Here is a 12,979-nt window from a genome sequence, read left to right on the forward strand (position 1 = left end):
TTATTCAGCCCTGTTTTCAATTATAGCGTGATGCTGTGGGCAGCACACATACACAGGCAGCCAGCTCTGACCGAAGATGGCTTAACACTTTCCACGCTCGGGGTAATTGTGGTAGGTGGTGTCACGCATTGGTGAGCGCAGCTGCAGGACAGGGGCACATTTCATGTGACTGAAATGGAGGTTTCTGGGTTTCGTGTGCCGGGGTTTCGTTTGCAGGGGTTTCGTGTGCCGGGGTTTCGTGTGCTGGGGTTTCGTGTGCTGGGGTTTCGTGTGCAAGGGGTTTCATGTCCAGGGGGTATCGTATGCTGGGGGTTTTGTGTGCCGGGGTTTGTGTGCTGGGGTTTTGTGTGCCAGGGTTTTGTGTGCAAGGGGTTTCATGTGCTGGGGATTTTGTGTGCCGGGGTGTTGTGTGCTGGGGGTTCATGTGCTCGGGTTTTGTGTGCAAAGGGTTTCATGTGCTGGGGGTTCTTGGGCCAGGGTTTCGTGTGCAGGGGGTTTCGTATGCTGGGGTTTTGTGTGCCGGGGTATTGTGTGCCGGGGTTTTGTGGTCCGGGGGGTTAGTGTGCCGGGGTTTCGTGTGCAGGGGGCTTCATGTGCTGGGGGTTTGTGTGCCAGGGTTTCATGTGCTGGGGGTTTGTGTGCCAGGGTTTCATGTGATCGTGACGATCCCAGCGCAACATTTCTTAACAGCCACGCGAGTCAGCGCAGTGTCCTTCTCCCTCGCTGGGTTACAGAGCACACCATGTACTAGCTGTACGAATCCAAGACATCATGCAAATCAATCATATGTGCCCAACACCCCACTCACAATAAGGGCAGAAACGGCCCTTTCATGGCCTCATGTGCATATCGTCTTTCTGCTCCAGGCTAAACGGACCCTGCTGAGGCCAGAACATTGTGAAAGTGCTTGTTCTTCTTCTCTGTTTCTAATGGTCATGGACCTCTGGTATGGAGCTTATGAAGCGATAAGCTAAGCTTGTACATTTTACATTGGCTCTCACATATGTGCAGAGTTAATCAACTTTGTTGCATGTTTCACCAGGAACCATAACTTCCAACGGACATCTGAAAAAGTAAGCTAAGTGTATGTGTACATATTCAACAAATTGTGGCAGAGGTCACCAACTGAAAGTTTACCCGTGGCCACAGTGGTTTTGGTCTGGAGAAGAAAGGGACGAGTTCGAGATGTGGGGGGAATAAATTAGCTGACGGATCGGGGCTCCGGTGCGTCGCTGGGCTACCGGCCTCTCCGTGGCTCTGCTTGGCCCAGCGGTGCTTTGAGTAGAGAAGGTCTGGGGAATGTGGGGGGTGGGCCTGTCTGCTCCTTCCTTCAGAACTTCAGAGGGTTAACAACCCTCTAGCTCTGCTGTCATTAGCCATTTTTCAAATGCAGCCGTAAATCAAGGCAGTGTTTACCCAAGAAGCCCTAATCATCAATTAAAAGCCCCATTATGTGAGCGTGTGCATGAGGCATTGTCTGCCCGCTGTTCCCTGGCTCTGCTGATGAGGCCCGTGGTAAGCTCCCTCCCCTCCACACACACCTTCCCCCAGACTCACACACAACACTCTGCTCTCGGGGGTCCGTTGCCAATGGTGATATTAGCTCCATGCCCTCATCCACCTCGCGGCAGTAGGGTGTACGTATTTATCTCGCGTCTGGCTGTAGATAACTTTCCTTTGAACAGGAGTCTGCCCATGAGGGCGCATGCACGTGTGAGCGCGCGTGTCTGTGCGTGTGCGTTCATGCGTGTTCTCGGTGTAGGCACATTGTACGCGCGGCGGGTTGGCGTTTGGACGATTTCAGCAGTCGCCTGGCTGATGCCGGTCCTCTGTGTGGAACACAAAACCGAAGAGCGTCCCACCGCCCGTCACCGCCAGCCTTTAACAGCCACCGCGACGCGTCTGAAGAGCCAGGCTCGGATCAGCCCGCCCTCATCCCACAACCATCGCTGCCTGCCTGTCCTCTAAACAGGGGTAATGGAGCGGCAATTTCTTTGACGCCACCGCAGCCAGACGCTCCGGAGTGAGAGCGGGGCGGTCAGCGCGGACGGCACCCGGCCCGACTCACGAGCCCCCCGCGTGGGACTGACGAGCGCCGGCACCGGCGGACAGTTGGCGTTCTAATTACATCACCAACGGGTCGTTAGGGGGAGGTCAGCCTGCAGTGACACTGCACCTGGACGCCGACTCTGGGACGGCGGAGGAAGAGCCGGCGTTCTGATGCGCCCCGATCGAACTCGGTCGAACCCATGGGGGGGGGGGGGGGGGGGGGGGGGATTAAAACTGCCCACTCCATTAAGAGTGAAATCAACATGCTGAAACAAATAATGGCTCGGGCAGCTGGTTTAAGGCAGCCTTCAAAATGAGCAAGCGCGGGGTACTGCGGGAACCTTTCTCCCCCACACGTTCCCCCCGGGACGTTTCTTAATTAACGGACGGCCACTTCAGAAGACACCCCTGGCCCATTAATGCCACATCACAGTCCTGACCACATCGCGGGCATTCATTACCAATGCCGAGGGGCAAGGCAAGGGCGGGGGTTTGCACGCACACACATCCGTCCGAGATTCCACACACGTGTCTCAAGCGACTCATTTGTTTAAAATTTGTGATTCGATTGCCAAGAGATATGATTGGTGGAATTTAGGGCCTGCATTAGTCTACAGCTTCAGCGCTGGGTGGAGAAATCCCTTACACCACCCCTCTCTGGCTGTATGAAGGGTGGATGTAACGTGAGCCACTGACATAAAGGAGATCACTGTGTTAAAAGATGGAGCCACTTTTAGCAGGTAGTACTGACTGAGGAAGATGATAAGATGGAGTATATCTGGGAGCAGGTGGAGTTACCTAGAAATCATGATCTCAGTTAAGGAGCTTCTCCTTAAGTTATTTGAAGAACAGTCTGTAATTAGTGATATTAAATGCAGGGTTTCCATTCTGCCATGTTGCAGTTCAGAGAAGCCAGGCTAGGATTTCACTGCTTGTGTTTTGAATGGTCAAGTGCAAAGCTATTAAAAAAGATGTAGTACGATGTAAAAATTGCACTGGTCGTTTCACACAACATGACCCATAAAGTAACGATCTGAAAACGACAGTTAAAATGTAGTTCCTCATTACCTGCAGACCCATAAAAACATCAGTCTCTCACAAAACCCCACTCTGCCCTTATGTCCTCAAACTCCAAATTTAAATAATGATGTGCTTATTTAAGGTTCATTTCACAAAATAAAAGTTCTTTGCTCTCTTTCTCACAGAAATGATATGATAAAACATGTTTCAGGAAAGTATAGTTTTACTCTAAATGTCACAAATAATTTTACACCAATAATAATAATTTTTACACTGCTGCTCCTTGACTGACAGAGAGAGCTTCCACTGGACTAACAGTAAGATCACCTCCACTGGACTGAGAGAGAGAGAGAGAGAGGAAGGATGAGAGAGGGAGAACAGAGGGAGAGAGAGAGAAAACAGGGAGAGAGAGATGACCACCACTGGACTAAGAGAGAGAGGCAGATCACCTCCACTGGACAGAGAGGGAGAGACAGATCACCTCTACTGGACTGAGAGAGAGAGAGACAGATCACCTCCACTGGACTGAGAGAGAGAAGCAGATCACCTCCACTGGTCTGAGAGAGAGAGACAGATCACCTCCACTGGACTGAGAGAGAGAGAAGCAGATCACCTCCACTGGACTGGGAGAGAGAGAGACAGATCACCTCCACTGGTCTGAGAGAGAGAGACAGATCACCTCCACTGGACTGAGAGAGAGAAGCAGATCACCTCCACTGGACTGAGAGAGAGAGACAGATCACCTCCACTGGTCTGAGAGAGAGAGAGACAGATCACCTCCACTGGTCTGAGAGAGAGAGACAGATCACCTCCACTGGACTGAGAGAGAGAGACAGATCACCTCCACTGGACTGAGAGAGAGAGACAGATCACCTCCACTGGACTGAGAGAGAGAGAAGCAGATCACCTCCACTGGTCTGAGAGAGAGACAGATCACCTCCACTGGACTGAGAGAGAGAGAAGCAGATCACCTCCACTGGACTGAGAGAGAGAGACAGATCACCTCCACTGGTCTGAGAGAGAGAGACAGATCACCTCCACTGGACTGAGAGAGAGAAGCAGATCACCTCCACTGGTCTGAGAGAGAGACAGATCACCTCCACTGGTCTGAGAGAGAGACAGATCACCTCCACTGGACTGAGAGAGAGACAGATCACCTCCACTGGTCTGAGAGAGAGAGAAGCAGATCACCTCCACTGGTCTGAGAGAGAGAGACAGATCACCTCCACTGGACTGAGAGAGAGAGACAGATCACCTCCACTGGACTGAGAGAGAGAGACAGATCTGAGTGCCCACAGCCTGGAGGTAGAGAGAGGGCGTCAGAAAAAACACTGGAGGCCCAGAGAGGAGAGAGTGTGTCAGCACTGCAGCTCAGGACACATTGAAACAGAGCAGCACTTTCTCTCCTCATGCTCCAGGTACACACACCTCAGATTGGAGTTCCTCCACTCAGTAAACTCCATTCTCTCTTCACTGGAGGACACACTGGGGCCACCTGGAGATCTGATGTGTGTGTATTTGGGAGAAACTCCAGAATGTGTTCACCTGTCAGCTAAATATGTACACGACTGTCACACCCTCAGAGAACAGAGCCCACCTACTGTTTCCTCTGTAAATACATGATTCACATTACCATATAAACACGTTTATTAATTTTAACTTTATTATATATGTATTGTCTTTCATTTTGATTTGGTTGTATCACTACAAGAATTTATATTTTTATTTATTTTTCTAGTATTGCTTTGGCAACAGTTGTTATTTACAATTCATGCCAATAAAGCCATTTGAATTTGAATTTGATCACCTCCACTGGACTGAGAGAGAGAGACAGATCACCTTCACTGGACTGAGAGAGAGAGACAGATCACCTTCACTGGACTGAGAGAGAGAACTCCTCCACTGAGGCACACAGAGAACATGCAGGATATTGTGACAGTGCCCACAAATGGTGACGTTTCCAAATGGCTGTTATTTCCATTGTGTAAGGCCATTATTGTCTTCATCTAATGTGTTTCCATTAAGCACATAAATTTCCCTCAATTCATGCAATGAACTGCTGTGTTCACTTTGTGATTCTAATTTATACTGATATTCACACCTCCCTCCAACAATAAAACCAATCAAAACAACAACAAACAAAGAAAAAAGCAGCTTTTTGTAAAACGATGCCAGATGCAGAATGAGTACTAGAGAACAGCTATACACACACACTTTACTTAACACTCACCACCTCTCGGTACACATTATCGTTTATGACCTAAAGCTTATGTACCATAATCAAGCCAAACCAGACCTGACTGTATAGAGGAGTGTGTGGAGTCAGGGTCTGGTCGGGCTTGATGAGACTCACCCAGGTGCAGTAAACAGCGCCAGCTAAAGGGGATGATGACCGAGCAGCAGCAAACTGGTTTAGTGTGACTGTCTGTCAGACAGTGCTGCCCAAGGCCCCCTGACACACCTGTGTTATGGTTTAGTGTAAAGCCTGTTTTCTGTGTGTGTGTGTGTGTGTGTGTGTGTGTGTGTGTGTGTGTGTGTGTGAATGTGTGCTTGGGATTTGCTTAAGGGGGTTGGTAGGCTGGTTGAGCAGGAACTGCTGAAGTAGCAGGTGGGCGCTTTCAGTGACAAAACAAACTCACGGCATGCATTTGTGCTGTGGGCAGCCCACCTCTCCTCAGCCCTCTCCTCCGCTCTCTCCTCCGCTCTCTCCTCCGCTCATCTCTATCATCAGCCCAGCCTCTGCCTATCTGTCCCCTTCTCCTTCTCGCCCCCCCCCTGCCTCACACTTAATCTGGCTCCATCTCTCTGCCTCTCTCTCTGTTCGCCTGCATATTCCCCCCCCCCCAAAAGCGTGGAGTGCCTGTGGAGGACACACACAAAGAGTGTTTACGTTTCCACCGTACCAGCCCTCCGACTGCGTCTCCCCAAGGCCGCCTCCTCCGCGCCCCCAGCATCAGCCCCTCTCTCCTCCCCTTCCTTCCTCTACGTTCTTTCGGCCCTCTTTCCAACCACTCTCCGGGGTTCTGCCTCTCTCTCTCTCTCTCTCTCTCTCTCTCTCTCCCTCCATCTCTCAGTACAGGATTTGCCCCCTGCCTCCTACAGTTCTGTTGTTCTTGCTATCTCAGCCCCTCCAAATCTATCCTTCTTCCTCTCCATTCCTTCCCCCATGTCTCCAACACCTCTGGTCCCTCAGTGCTCTACTCTGTCACTCTGACACATGCACATGCGCACTGCCCCCCCCCCCCCCCCCCCTACACACACACACACACATACGCACACACACGCACACTCGCAATAACCAGCAGGCAGGGCAAGCCATATAAGTTCCATTAATGACATTGCCACAATCTGTCTTTATATACAGCAGCACTCTGCCTCTCAGTCATCCAAGCTCAACCACTGCTAGGTGGCCAGCTGTCCAACCCCCAGCGGATGGCCCTGTGAATCAATCACTGCTGCACTGAGGAAAGGAAAAAAAAAACAAAATTAAATTTCTCAAAAGCCTTGGGTTTGGATATTTTTGTAATTAGATTCAGTCGCTTGTTTCATGACATTGATTCCACATCTACAAATTTACAAATTAAAGAGGGGGAAAAAAAAATCATGTTTCATAGGATGACATTCCGGGGGGTGATTGAACACGGGGACGTCGGTGATGCCGATGGCCATGTGGGCTTAGCTGGGGGTCCAGGCCCACTGTCCCCGGGCCCCTCCCTTGAGCAGGGTAAGCGGCGTGTGGGTGTCCTCAGCAGAGTTCTGGCTGTGTGCCGGTCCTCGTCTGCACCGGCCCACCGCTGCGTCTGTTTCCGGGCGGGGAGTGATCGTTTAAAAGCGAGGCTCGCGTAAATGCTGAGTTAGTGAAGGAACTATTTGATTTAGCTGCGTTAAAGGGCTTGGCAGAGCTGTACCCTGTCTGGCCGTGACGACGCGGGGGATCGGCAGCTGGCGGGGGGGTCTCGTTTACACCCCCCTGGGAGTGTTTGATTGACAACTTAACATAACCCCCCTATAAAAAACATTGTGACATGTTCTGCGTGCTTTTCGAAAGGCAGACGTCAAGGCAAAAAGGGGAACTCTCCCTTGCGGAAGAAGAACAGGGTGCAAGGGAGTAGTGTGTAGGGAGTAGTGTGTAGGGAGTAGTGTGTAGGGAGTAGGATGTGTGAGCGCCAGCAGCAGGCTCACAGGCCCACTGGAAAAAGACAGACACAGTTATAGAAGAAGGGAATAAATTGCAAAATGGAAAGCTGTTGAACAATCAAACCTCACTCCCTATTTTGGACTTGTGCAACATGTCCGTTCAGCTTTTGCCCGAAACACATTAGCTGTGTTTCGAAAGCAGAAACCAGCAGCGTTCAGCTGTAGTTTGTGCTTTTGCAACTCCGCAGGGAGAGACTGGCCCTTCAGGGTTTTCAGTGCAGCAAGTGTGTGTCCAGATCTTTTCCCCTGTCAATTTCAGCAACATGTTTATGGCATGAAGTACAGGAAGAATTCACCAGGAGCAGATGATGTTGTCTAATGTGGCCTGTGGAGATTAGCTGTTGCTTAATATTCACGGTTGTGCAAACTTGTTGATTGTAGAACGTTGGTTGAATTTTGACACGCCACATTGTGGTAAGCATGAGTTCGACTGGTAACAGGAGTTAAGCAAGAGAGTACACCAGTAGGGAAGCCTAACTTACAGAAAGGAAGTGACTCACAGACAGCTTGGGTTAAAATATTTGCGTGTAAGATATGCTACACCGGCCTTCCCTCGGTGACAGCCTCTCTGTCTCTTACAATAACACAGACTCGCGGATACATGAGAGGTTCATGTGCAGAACAGGGACTGTGGAGAGTGACAGTGTTTTGGGAGGACGGAGGTTTAACTTGACTGACAGCGGAGTAACTATCGTTGCTTCAGTCCATGTCTGGAGATGATACCACACCGGCTCAACTCATGAGAAAACAGACACCAGCGACACTTCCTGCTTTTGCGGAAGGCAATTTGCTGAATCTTTGTTAAAAATCTGAAAATACTATGATGGTACTAAGTGTAGTGCAGGAAGATGCCCGAATCAGTCTGAGCGCACGGTGGTGAAATCCCCACCTCACTCATCAGACCACCCTTGCCTCTGATTGCACCTCTTCCAGAAGTTTCCAGGATGGTCAGACCCCTGCAAGGGCTCCCTCTGCCATCAGTGTTTGCTGGAGGGTTACCATGGTTACCAGTGACGGCCACCGCTGTGTGTAACTTTAATGAAAGATGGTGGTGGGGGAGGGGGGAGTTGTGGAATGGGTTCTCACATGAATTAGACTGCCACCATCATAACAGTGGCACGTAGCCGGTCAGTCCTGAGCAGTGGCGTGACTGTATGTGTGTGTGTGTGTGTGTGTGTGTGTGTGTGTGTGTGTGTGTGTGTGAGAGAGAGAGAGAGAGAGAGAGAGAGAGAGAGAGAGAGAGAGAGAGATTTTATCATTTAAAGTAGGAACCTTTTGTTGAGTATACCATCAGACTATGATTGATGGGTCTGGGTGTGATTCATTGCAATGAAAGGATGGAAAGTCATCACTCGCGAAACACACACACACACACACACACACACACACACACACACACACACACACACACACACACTAGTGATCAGCTCCTTTTACCTATTAGACATACCAGATGATAATGTGACACATGTCCATACAAATGCACCTACTCTTTGAATGTAAAGTATAAACAGAAACACACATTCACTGCAACAACACACACAGTTACAGACATGCAGACATGAGAGACACAGAGGCACAGATCCATGCTTTCTATCCCTCTGCTCCCATAACCCCTCACGTGCTCTCTCCAATATGTACACACATATACACACAGGCTCACACACACAAGCACCCCCCCTCCCCTCCTGCACCCAACACACACACACACACACACACACACACACACACACACACACACACACACACACACACACACACACACACACACACTGTCATCTGTCATAGTAGTTTAGATTGATTACCTGCCCAGGGTGTGTGTGTGCCAGCAGCAGAGAGAGGAGTAGAATGGCTGGGGGCTTTTCTAGGCGTGTTGTATCTCTCCTGACTCAGCAAGACAGACAGGCACTAATACACACACACACACACACACACACACACACACACACAGATGCCCTCCTTGACTGGACGGGAGTGTGCTGGGCAGCAGAGAGCTGACTAGCTACTGCTGATGACACCGCCACAGTTCTTATTGGTTCCTCGGGGGCTGCACGTGTGGGATGTGCGGCTGTATTAGCAGATTCCGTCCTCTTCTGTGAACAGCCGTGAGTGCACGTGTAAGCTTGTTTTGGGCGAAACCGTATATGTGTGGCCAGGACATGTTCTTCACGTACATATGCTGCTTGAACCTTTTGCTCGTCCGCTGAGAGGCAGCAGATCGCTGCTCTGTGTTGGGGGGGCGGTGGGGGGGGGGGGGGGGGGGGTGTGACATCCCGCTGCTAAAAGCCTCTTTGATGTTATGCAGCACGCCTCCCTTAATACACCTCTCTGTCTAATCTACAATTTTAAACAAGATAGGAGAGCATGGACATGCATGCACATACACACACACACACACACACACACACACACACACACACAAACACACACACACACACTGGCATTCTGCCTAGGCAACATGTCCAGACTGGCCTCTCCATTGACTGCTCTTCAATTTTGGCCACACCTCTACTGATGGAGAATGATGAATGTGACGACAGAGCCTCTGGAGAGGAGAGGAGAGGAGAGGAGAAGAGAGGAATAAATAGGGAAGAGAATGACTACCCCTCGGTCTATGCTGTTTAAATCTCAGAATTCACAGTCAGCTCTCTGTCTACAGGACACTTCCTGTGGCGCTGGCCAGATGTTCTACATATCTGTTTCCATACATTTAGTCTCTTTCTCTCTTTTTTAAAAGCATTGCCACCAACCATCTGTTTTTCAGGGAGTGGCTTCCTGAAGAATACACAGTGGAAAAAGAGCAGCGTATGAAACAGCAGAGTTGCAGGCATGCTTGCGGATTAATCACTTTGTAAACAGAGGCGTACAGAGACACCACACACACGGAACACGGCCCAGCTGGGGCTTGTGAACGGTGCTGGTGTTCGGAGGCAGTAGGTAATCCAGCATATCACTGACTGGAACCTTCTCTCCATTACAATGCTCCATTGCAAAAGAACAATCACTTGTCAGACTGGGATGAGTGCCTACAGCCCCACACTGCAGCGGTGCACATGTGCGGAGCCTTTGATCCGGCCTTCCGCGCTGCGCTTTTACAGCGGTGCGAGGTTTGTATTGTTCTGGGTTCTGTCCCTCATTGCGCTTTTATTACACGCTCCCATAGGCAAGTGCGAAAAACAGTTTTAGCCAAATATAACAAGCGTGGCATAAAAACAGCGCACATCAAAGTTCGGCCATTACGAACTTCCTGCTCAATTTGCGTGGCGCGGTGTGAGGCGGAGTCAGACGTGCGGAGGGTTTTGGGCAGGTGCGGGCTGGGCAGGAGTGTGTGGGTACCTCGCTTTGATGAGGCAGATGCCTGAGAAAGACGAGCCGGGCTAATTTGTTTGCGGTCGCGAGACACTGAGAGAGGAGGAGCCCTAACTCTTTTAGAACATCAACCTGGCATTGGGGGAGGTGGGAAGGTGTGTGTGGTGTGTGTGTGTGTGTGTGTGTGTGTGTGTGTTTGTGTGGGGGGGGGCCTGGAGGTTGCTGCCAGCTTGTGCCAACATGTGTGAGTGGTTACACATATCGACCACCACCAGACAACTTAAGCACAGGCAAGTCTGATGCCAGAGGCCCACGAGTGCCACACACTTAGAGAAGTCAACCTGATTCTGTGGGTGTTCTCTCTCTCCTCCTTCTTTCTCTCTCTCTCTCTCATTCCCAATCATACACCCAAATTTGTCTGTCTACTCGCTTGAAAGGATGTTCACAGCATAAAAAAGATTTAGAGTGCACGCCGAATCATTAATACAAACACACATGCACACATTCTCTTCAAATGAATTCAAATTCAGGGTTGCAATTAGCCTAAAGAGCTTTTTCTCCTCTTCACATCCATTTACACTAAATAGAATAAAACAAGTACATACCAGAAAATGCATTAGATAGCAACATTTTTTTCCTCAATAACACATGTAACTTCACTAAGAACAAAGAACATTCTGACTCTCGGAGAGGTGCTAGCGTTGTGTTTTCACATGTATTGTCTGTGGCTTCATAAAGGGAGTCATCTTCCATTCTACAGTGACAGTAAATATATTTTTAGTTGTTGGGCCGGGAGGAGGGGGGGGGCGTGGGACAGAGGTGTGTTAACAGAGCTGCAAACCTGACCATCCCCTGGGTGATGTTGCTGAGTTAGTGTTGCATGAGCACAGTGTATGAGAGAGATCAAATATTCATCTGTGATAAATCCACAAGGGCCACAGCCTACAGCGTTACAAACAGCTTTGGTCTGGACTCTCCCAGCCGGGGCGGGTGGGCGGAAGCCGTTCGTCAGGACAGATGCAGAAATGTGCACGTATGTGTTCACCCAGCGCACGCACAGGAAAGAGAGCCATGCTAATCATGACATCAGAATGCCAAGCCTCGAGACTCTCCGGTGTTTTTACCCGTAGAGTGTATAATCGCACGCTACTCAACAGAGCGAGAGGGACGTGAGAAAGCTGTGAGGTAGATGACAGGCCGGCCTAGCCCGGCCCCACGTTTCACAGCTGCGCGCCTGTGCGCGGGGGCAGAGCGAGAGAGAGAGGGATGTGGGGGGGAAGAAGAATGACTGGAGAAGAATAGCGTGGCGGGTGGGGGGATGTGGGGGGGGGGGGGTCCGGTAGGATCGCTTTCAGCTCTTCTGCTGTGTGACTTTGTGCAGTATCGTGTCTCGCCCTTTACAACACTCTTACACCGCCGCTCTCTCCTCCCACCTCTGGGCTGCCTGCCTCAGGTGGAAGGAAGCTGAGAGACCGGGGCGTGCTGCTTCCTACCTCCGACCGAGGGGCTTCAGTAGCAGGCACAGGGGTCTTGGCGGTGGGTCTGGGGTAGTTTGGTGGGGCGGGTTGTGGGATTAGTAGGTCGGGGGGGGGGGGGGGGGGGGGGGGGGGGTGGAGGTGCTGAGTTTCCATGGTGGTGGAGAGGGGCGTGGGTCTGTTCTTTAGTGCTGTGATGAATCACCTGTGGGCTGATGGAGGAGCCTGGAGCAGAGGGTACAGAGCCTTCACACGCTGACTATGATGAATGTAGTGGAGAGGAGTCTTCTCTCACACGCTGTCCACGTCACACACCTCCTGTACTCAGCCTCCCCTCACACACACACACTCACACACACACACAGAAAGGGCAAGAATGCAGGAATTAGTGTGCAAACAAAATCTTTTTAGTGCAATTTTATTTCATACTCAATCTTACCTCCCACACTCCTGAAAACACACACACACACACACACACACACACACACCCGCATGCGCACACACACACACACACACACACACACACACACACACACACACACACACACACAGTGCAGAGTGCTCCATTTCATCACTTTGTTTACATCTCTCCCAAATGTAAATAGTGAGATGGATGAGTTCAGTTAGGTCTTGTGGTCATACTTGCATTATCAGACAGACATAATACACCCAAACTAGGTGCCGGTCTCATCTAATGGAGTTCCCAGCAGCACACATCCAAGCTGCCTGTGTGAGATGGAGAGATAGCGCTGAGTGTCCCAGGACTGGCCCTGCAAACATATTCATCAGGTTCCTCAACGAAAACAAAGTACTGAGACGAGGACTGAACTGTTTAATCGGCTGCACTATATGACTCATTAAGAAGCGATGAGCAAAGATCCTAGTAGCTGGACTTGAAGGGTCATTCTGACACATTTTTAAACAAAACT

Source organism: Brachyhypopomus gauderio, chromosome 3 (assembly GCF_052324685.1).
Source record: "Brachyhypopomus gauderio isolate BG-103 chromosome 3, BGAUD_0.2, whole genome shotgun sequence".
NCBI classification, from domain to species: domain Eukaryota; kingdom Metazoa; phylum Chordata; class Actinopteri; order Gymnotiformes; family Hypopomidae; genus Brachyhypopomus; species Brachyhypopomus gauderio.